Raw genomic sequence first — 8,095 nt, forward strand, 5'->3', positions numbered from 1 at the left:
AAAAAATTTAAATTTTCATATGAAAAACTTCTTTTGCCCATATCTCCTTAAATATGCGTCCTAGAGCGAAAAGGACTTTAATTCGTGACCACCCCCAAAAAATTGAAAAATCCACCCAAAACCTAAAAAATTTAAGTTTTTATATGAAAAACTTCTTTTGGTCATATCTCCTAAACTAAGCGTCCTAGAGCGAAACGGACTTTAATTCGTGATCACCCCCAAAAAATTGAAAAATCCACCCAAAACCTAAAAAAATTGGAATTTTTATATGAAAAACTTCTTTTGCCCATGTCTCCTAAACTAAGCGTCCTAGAGCGAAAAGGTCTTTAATTCGTGACTACCCCCACCAAAAGTTGACAAATCCACCCAAAACCTAAAAAAATTGAAATTTTTATAAGAAAAACTTCTTTTGCTCGTATCTCCTTAAATATGCGTCATAGAGCGAAAAGGACTTTAATTCGTGACCACCCGCAAAAAAATTGAAAAACCACCCAAAACCTAAAAAAATTGAAATTTTTATATGAAAAACTTCTTTTGCCCATATCTCCTAAACTAAGCGTCCTAGAGCGAAATGGACTTTAATTCGTGACCACCCCCAAAAAATTGAAAATTCCACCCCAAACCTAAAAAAAATTAAATTTTTATATGAAAAACTTCTTTTGCCCATATCTCCAAAACTAAGCGTCCTAGAGCGAAAAGGACTTTAATTCGTGATCACCCCCAAAAAATTGAAAAATCCACCCAAAACCTAAAAAAATTGAAATTTTTATATGAAAAACTTCTTTTGCCCATATCTTCTAAACTAAGCGTACTAGAGCGAAAAGGACTTTAATTCGTGACCATCCCCAAAAAATTGACAAATCCACCCTAAACCTAAAAAAATTGAAATTTTTATATGAAAAACTTATTTTGCCCATATCTCCTAAACTAAGCGTCCTAGAGCGAAAAGGACTTTAATTCGTGACCACCTCCAAAAAATTGAAAAATCCACCCAAAACCTTAAAAAATTGAAATTTTTAAATGAAAAACTTCTTTTGCCCATATCTCCTTAAATATGCGTCCTTGAGCGAAAAGGACTTTAATTCGTGACCAAACCAAAAAAAATTGAAAAATCCACCCAAAACCTACAAAAATTGAATTTTCTATATGAAAAACTTCTTTTGCACATATCTCCTAAACTAAGCGTCCTAGAGCGAAAAGGACTTTAATTCGTGACCACCCCCAAAAAATTGACAAATCCACCCCAAACCTAAAAAAAATGACATTTTTATATGAAAAACTTCTTTTGCCTATATCTCCTAAACTAAGCGTCCTAGAGCGAAAAGGAGTTTAATTCGTGACCACCCCAAAAAAATTGACAAATCCACCCAAAACCTAAAAATATTTAAATTTTCATATGAAAAACTTCTTTTGCCCATATCTCCTTAAATATGCGTCCTAGAGCGAAAAGGACTATAATTCGTGACTACCCCAAAAAAAGTGAAAAATCCACCCAAAACCTAAAAAAATTGAAATTTTTATATGAAAAACTTCTTTTGCCCACATCTCCTTAAATATGCGTCCTAGAGCGAAAAGGACTTTAATTCGTGACCACCCCCAAAAAATTGAAAAATCCACCCAAAATCTAAAAAAAATGAAATTTTTATATGAAAAACTTCTTTTGCCCATATCTCCTAAACTAAGCGTCCTAGAGCGAAAAGGACTTTAATTCGTGCAAAGACGTTGTTAATAATAAAGATATGGGAATAATGCATATTGTAGCTTATTATCTTCGAAATGAAAAATAATAGTTTTCTGTGCCAATTAAACAAAAAGTATTGGTGACATAGTTTGTCAACGGATTTTGTTAGAAAAACTTGTACGCCAATTTAACTTTGATCCGTACTCATGTACTCTGCTGTCCTCCTATCTAGCTGGAAGGACGCAAGTAGTGCTCTCGAGCGGCAAGTACTCACGACCCGTGAATCTCAGTAGAGGAGTGTCACAGGGATCTATTTTAGGTCCTATGCTTTTCTCGCTATATATTAACGATATAGTAGAAGTTTCCCAGGGTTGTGCATTTGTATGCCGACGACGTACAACTCTGTTTTTCGAGCGACATTTCTGATACCCGGGCTTGTATCAACAATATTAATGACAACCTGAGTAGGATTAACCAGTGGGCTTCACTAAATGGACTGCATCTAAATCCCACGAAGACCAAATGCTTAGCGATATCGCGGAGCCCCATTGAGTTAAACGTCTTACCGGTACTGACTGTTAACGGCTGCATAATCAAGTATGAAACATACGCGAGGAATTTAGGTATCACATTCGATAGTAATTTGTCGTGGAATAAACATATTACCTTAAGGGTGGGGACAGTTTACGGAATGCTCCGCTCGCTATGGAATGTTCAGTACTTCATACCAACTCATATACGTGTTTTAATTGCGAAGACATATCTGATTCCTAGGATCAAATATTGTTGCGAAATCTATGCGAACTGTGATGTTATTCATAAGAGGAAATTACAAATTTTATTCAATGATTTAACTAGATTTGCCTATGGTGTGGGCCGTTAAAGAAGTATCTCGAGCTATGACTCCGCTTTACAAAATTAGTTAAATATTTAACTAATTTTGTTTCTTGCTCGCTGTCTTATTTATTTTTTATCATTATTATTAGTTATAATTATTATTTATTTATCTATCTATGTTTTGTATTATGTACACTTTTTATTTCTACATCGCTGTTGACTATTACTAATTCTAATTCAATTTTTTAATCATTTGTAATTCATCGTCATCATACCATACATTTATTTATTTATTTATTTACTTATTTTTTTGTTTTTTGTTCTTCAATAGTTCAATATTTAATGTTAAACTTTTATTAGTAGTATCGATTGCAAAAATAGAACACTTACTTTATTAAAATAGTACAGTTTATAAGTGAATTCTTTTTGTACTATTTTGGAACCAATAAACAAACAAACAAACCACAACCACTAAATTGGAAATAATAATTTCTAATTCGAGTAGGTTTAACACTTTGTAGATCTAAATTTTCGATACCATATCACATCCGTCAAATGTGTTGGGTGCTATATATAAAGGTTTGTCCCAAATACATACATTTAAATATCACTCGATCTGGACAGAATTTGATAGACTTTTACAAAATCTATAGACTCAAAATTTAAGTCGGTTAATGCACGAGGGTGGAACACAATGTTAGTAAAAACAAGTAAGGAAAGTCTAAAGTCGGGCGGGGCTGACTATATTATACCCTGCACCACTTTGCAGATCTAAATTTTCGATACCATATCACATCCGACAAATGTATTGGGTGCTATATATAAAGGTTTGTCCCAAATACATACATTTAAATATCACTCGATTTGGACAGAATTTAATAGACTTTTACAAAATCTATAGACTCAAAATTTAAGTTGGCTAATGCACTAGGGTTGGAACACAATTTTAGTAAAAAACAAATATATACGGCCGTAAGTTCGGCCAGGCCGAATCTTATGTATGGATTGCGTAGAAACTTCTACGAAAGACTGTCATCCACAAATTTCAACTCACATGGTTGTTAAATATCATATGCTACCACCACGTACCAAATTTCAACCAGATCGGATGAATTTTGCTTCTCCAAAAAGCACCGGAGGTCAAATCTGGGGATCGGTTTATATGGGAGCTATATATTATTATGGACTGATAGGAACCAATTCCAGCATGGTTGTTGGATACCATGTACTAACATCACGTACCAAATTTCAACCGAATGGGAAGAATTTTGCTCTTCCAAGGTGCTCAGGAGGTCAAATCTGGGGATCGGTTTATATGGGGCCTATAAATAATTATGGACCGATATCGACCAATTTTTGTATGAGTGTTTGAGGCCATATACTAACACCATGTACCAAATTTCAGCCGGATCGGATGAAATTTGTTTCTCTTAGAGGCTCCGCATGCCAAATCGGGGGATCTGTTTATATGGGGGCTATATATAATTATCGATCGATATGTACCAATTTTTGCATGGTTATTAGAGACCATATACTAACACCATGTACCAAATTTCAGCCGGATCGGATGAAAATTGTTTCTCTTAGAGGCTCTGCAAGCCAAATCGGGGTATCGGTTTATATGGGGGTTATATATAATTATGGACCGATGTGGACCAATTTTTGCATGGTTGTTAGAGACCATATACCAACACCATGTACCAAACTTCAGCCGGATTGGATTAAATTTGCTTTTCTTAGAGGCCTCGCAAGCCAAATTTGGGTGTCCGTTTATATGGGGGCTATACGTAAAAGTGGACCGATATGGCCCATTTGCAATACCATCCGACCTACATCAATAACAACTACTTGTTCCAAGTTTCAAGTCTTGTTTCGTTTGAAAGTTAGCGTGATTTCAACAGACGGACGGACGGACGGACATGCTCAGATCGACTCAGAATTTCACCACGACCCAGAATATATATACTTTATGGGGTCTTAGAACAATATTTCGATGTGTTACAAACGGAATGACAAAGTTAATATACCCCCATCCTATGGTGGAGGGCATGAGCTTTGTTTAACATTTTCGCGTTATGGGCACAATATTTATATACCCTCCACCATAGGATGGAGGTATATTAACTTTGTCATTCCGTTTGTAACACATCGAAATATTGCTCTAAGACCCCATAAAGTATATATATTCTGGGTCGTGGTGAAATTCTGAGTCGATCTGAGCATGTCCATATAAACGGACCCCCAAATTTGGTTTACGATTGCTCTAAGAGAAGCAAATTTCATCCGATCCGGCTGAAATTTGGTACATGGTGATAGTATATTGTCTCTAACAACCATGCAAAAATTGGTCCATATCGGTCCACTTTTGCGTATAGGCCCCATATAAACGGACCCCCAAATTTGGCTTGCGATTGCTCTAAAAGAAGCAAATTTCATCCGATCCGGCTGAAATTTGGTACATGTTGTTAGTATATGGTCTCTAACAACCATGCAAAAATTGGTCCATATCGGTCCACTTTCACGTATAGCCCCCATATAAACGGACCCCCAAATTTGGTTTACGATCGCTCTAAGAAAAGCAAATTTCATCCGATCCGCCTGAAATTTGGTACATGGTGTAAAGATATGGTCTCTAATAACCACGCAAAAATTGGTCCACATCGGTCCTTAATTATATATAGCCCCCATATAAACGGACCCCCAAATTTGGCTTGCGATTGCTCTAAGAGAAGCAAATTTCATCCGATCCGGCTGAAATTTGGGACATGGTGTTAGTATATTGTCTCTAACAACCATGTAAAAATTGGTCTACATCGGTTCATAATTATATATAGCCCCCATATAAACCTATCCCCCGATTTGGCTTGCGGAGCCTCAAAGAGAAGCAAGTTTCATCCGATACGGCTGAAATTTGGTAGATGGTATTAGTATATGGTCTCTAACAACCATGCAAAAATTGGTCTAAATCGGTTCATAATTATATATAGCCCCCATATAAACCGATCCCCAGATTTGAACTCTGGAGCCTCTTAGAGGAGCAAAATTTATCCGATCCGGTTGAAATACGTGGTGTTAGTATATGGTCTCTAACAACCATGCAAAAATTGGTCCATATCGGTCCATAATTATTATACCCCCCATATAAACCGATTCCTAGATTTGGTTTGCGGATCCTCTAAGAGAAGCAAATTTCATCCGATAGTATATAGTCTCTAAGAACCATTCAAAAATTGGTCCATATCAGTCCATAATTATATATAGCCCCTATATAAACCGATCCCCAGATTTGAACTTCGGAGCCACTTGTACGAGCAAAATTCATCCGATCCGATTGAAATTTGCAACGTGGTGTTAATATGTGGCCGCTAATAACCATGCCAAAATTGGTCCATATCGGTCTATAGTTATATATAGCCGATCCCCAATCATACACAAATTGGTCCATATCGGTTCATAATCATGCTTGCCACTCGAGCAAAAATAATCTAGCAAAATTTTATTTCTATAGAAAATTTTGTCGAAATTTTATTCCTATAGAAAATTTTGTCAAATTTTATTTACATAGAAAATTTTGGCAAAATTTTATTTGTAGAAAATGTTGTCAAAAATTTTAATTATATAGAGAATGTTTTCAAAATTGTAAATCTTTTGAAAATTTTGTAAAAATTTTATTTCTATAGAATATTTTGTCAAAATGTTATTTCTATAGAAAATTTTGTTAAAATCGTATTTCTATAGAAAATTTTGTCCAAATTTTACGTCTATAGAAAATGTTGTCAAAATTTTATTTTGTCAAAATTTTGTTTCTATATACCACGTAGGGACTACGTGGTATATATTACGGTATTAGGAAGTTTTAAGATACCTTGTCATCGGCACAAGTTACCGCAACCCAAGTAATTCGATTGCGGATGACAGTCTTCAGTAGAAGTTTCTACGCAATCCATGGTGGAGGGTACATAAGCTTCGGCCTGGCCGAACTTACGGCCGTATATACTTGTTTTTTTTTTTTTTTTTGTTTCGTCAAAACAAATCGGAACGTAGGACGAGTAAGTCAAAATATTCAAACAAAGGAATTAAAAAGAAAAAAACAAAAACAGTGGAAAATATAAAATTTACAAAGGGATCTTCATAAAACTAACGAAACGAACGGTTCCAAAGATTTTGTCTTTACTTTAACAATTTTGGTATTGATTCCGAGCCAAAGAAGAGGAGAATTCAAGTAAGGATACTTTTAAGACACAATTCTCTTCAAAATTTGAGTTTTTTGTACTTGACTCTACGAAGCAAATTTTATTTTTTTGCTTTTTCAGTTTTTGTTTTCATATGCTATCAAAGTCCGTTAAAAACAAGACTTCCAGTAGAAATTTCGCTATGTTTCAAGTAAAAAATGTGTTTAAAATAAACTGTTGAAAAACATGTCTTATTTTTGAACGACTTTTTGCTTTGTAGTCATAATGCAAAAATGCAACAAATTTCGGACAATTTCAATAATTTTAAAGAATTTTTCTGAATTATTAAAGTCAAGTTGACCTTAGTCCAAAAATTTTTTCTTTCATGTTGTGATACCCATTGTCAAGTCAAATCACTTAATTATAAGGTCAACACGACTTCATTGATAACTTTAGCGACTTATGAACAAGGAAAGAACTTTATATTAGAGAAATTGGTCTTCTAAGCTAAGCAAAATTTTTATTCTTATTTTAAGGACGTGAAATCTTTGGCCTCACGACAATAGTTTTTCAGTGTTAGAGTTGTGATAGTAAAATTAAAACAAGGAGAAACAGTGAAGAACTAAACAGTAAGATTTATAAAAACAATGTTTAGTTCCTCTTTATTAATAAGTAGTCCAAGAGGAGTTGAAGGATACTTTCGAAAATAAAAGCGGGCATTGAGTTCGAGTTTTGCCGCTAAAATTATTTCTCATTTTGAAGGCAAAACTAAAATCGGTAAACCCAGAATAACATTATAACTCTTTTCGGCAAATTGTAATATAACTTGGTGGGGAATGATCCAAAGCAACAATTGAATAAGTTTATTTTCTTTAAAATAAATTATTAAAGAAAAGTAAAAGGGTAAAAATGGCCATTTTAAGCGATAATGCCAACTTTATACCGGCCTTAAAAGTGAAATTAAGTACAAAATTATTCGTTAATAAAAATTCATATTTATTTGTATTTCTAAATTAATGGTGTTACATGCTAGCAAACAATTGTTCACATCTACATAAATGTATGTGTTGGTTGTAAAATTATTGTTTAGAATTTAAATATAATGTGCTTTTGAATGGTTATCGTTAACTTTAGGATTCGATGGAAAAATATTTATATATGTATGTCACGTTCTTCTTTTGTAAGAGTTTTTGAATTTCTTCGTAAATTTCAAACTTGATACTTTTTTTGTTACAAAAATTTTATTTTTGCAATAAAAAAATAATATTTGATTTGAACTCAGTCCATTTCGTTTATATCAATAAAAAATCGGTGTTCGGTCGAAGCAGCAATCGAACCCAGGACCCTTGGCGTGTAAGGCGGACGTAACAACAACTGATCCACGTCGCCAACAAATGTATGTTTA

This window comes from Haematobia irritans, unplaced genomic scaffold (genome assembly GCF_050003625.1).
Source record: "Haematobia irritans isolate KBUSLIRL unplaced genomic scaffold, ASM5000362v1 scaffold_10, whole genome shotgun sequence".
Classification (NCBI taxonomy): domain Eukaryota; kingdom Metazoa; phylum Arthropoda; class Insecta; order Diptera; family Muscidae; genus Haematobia; species Haematobia irritans.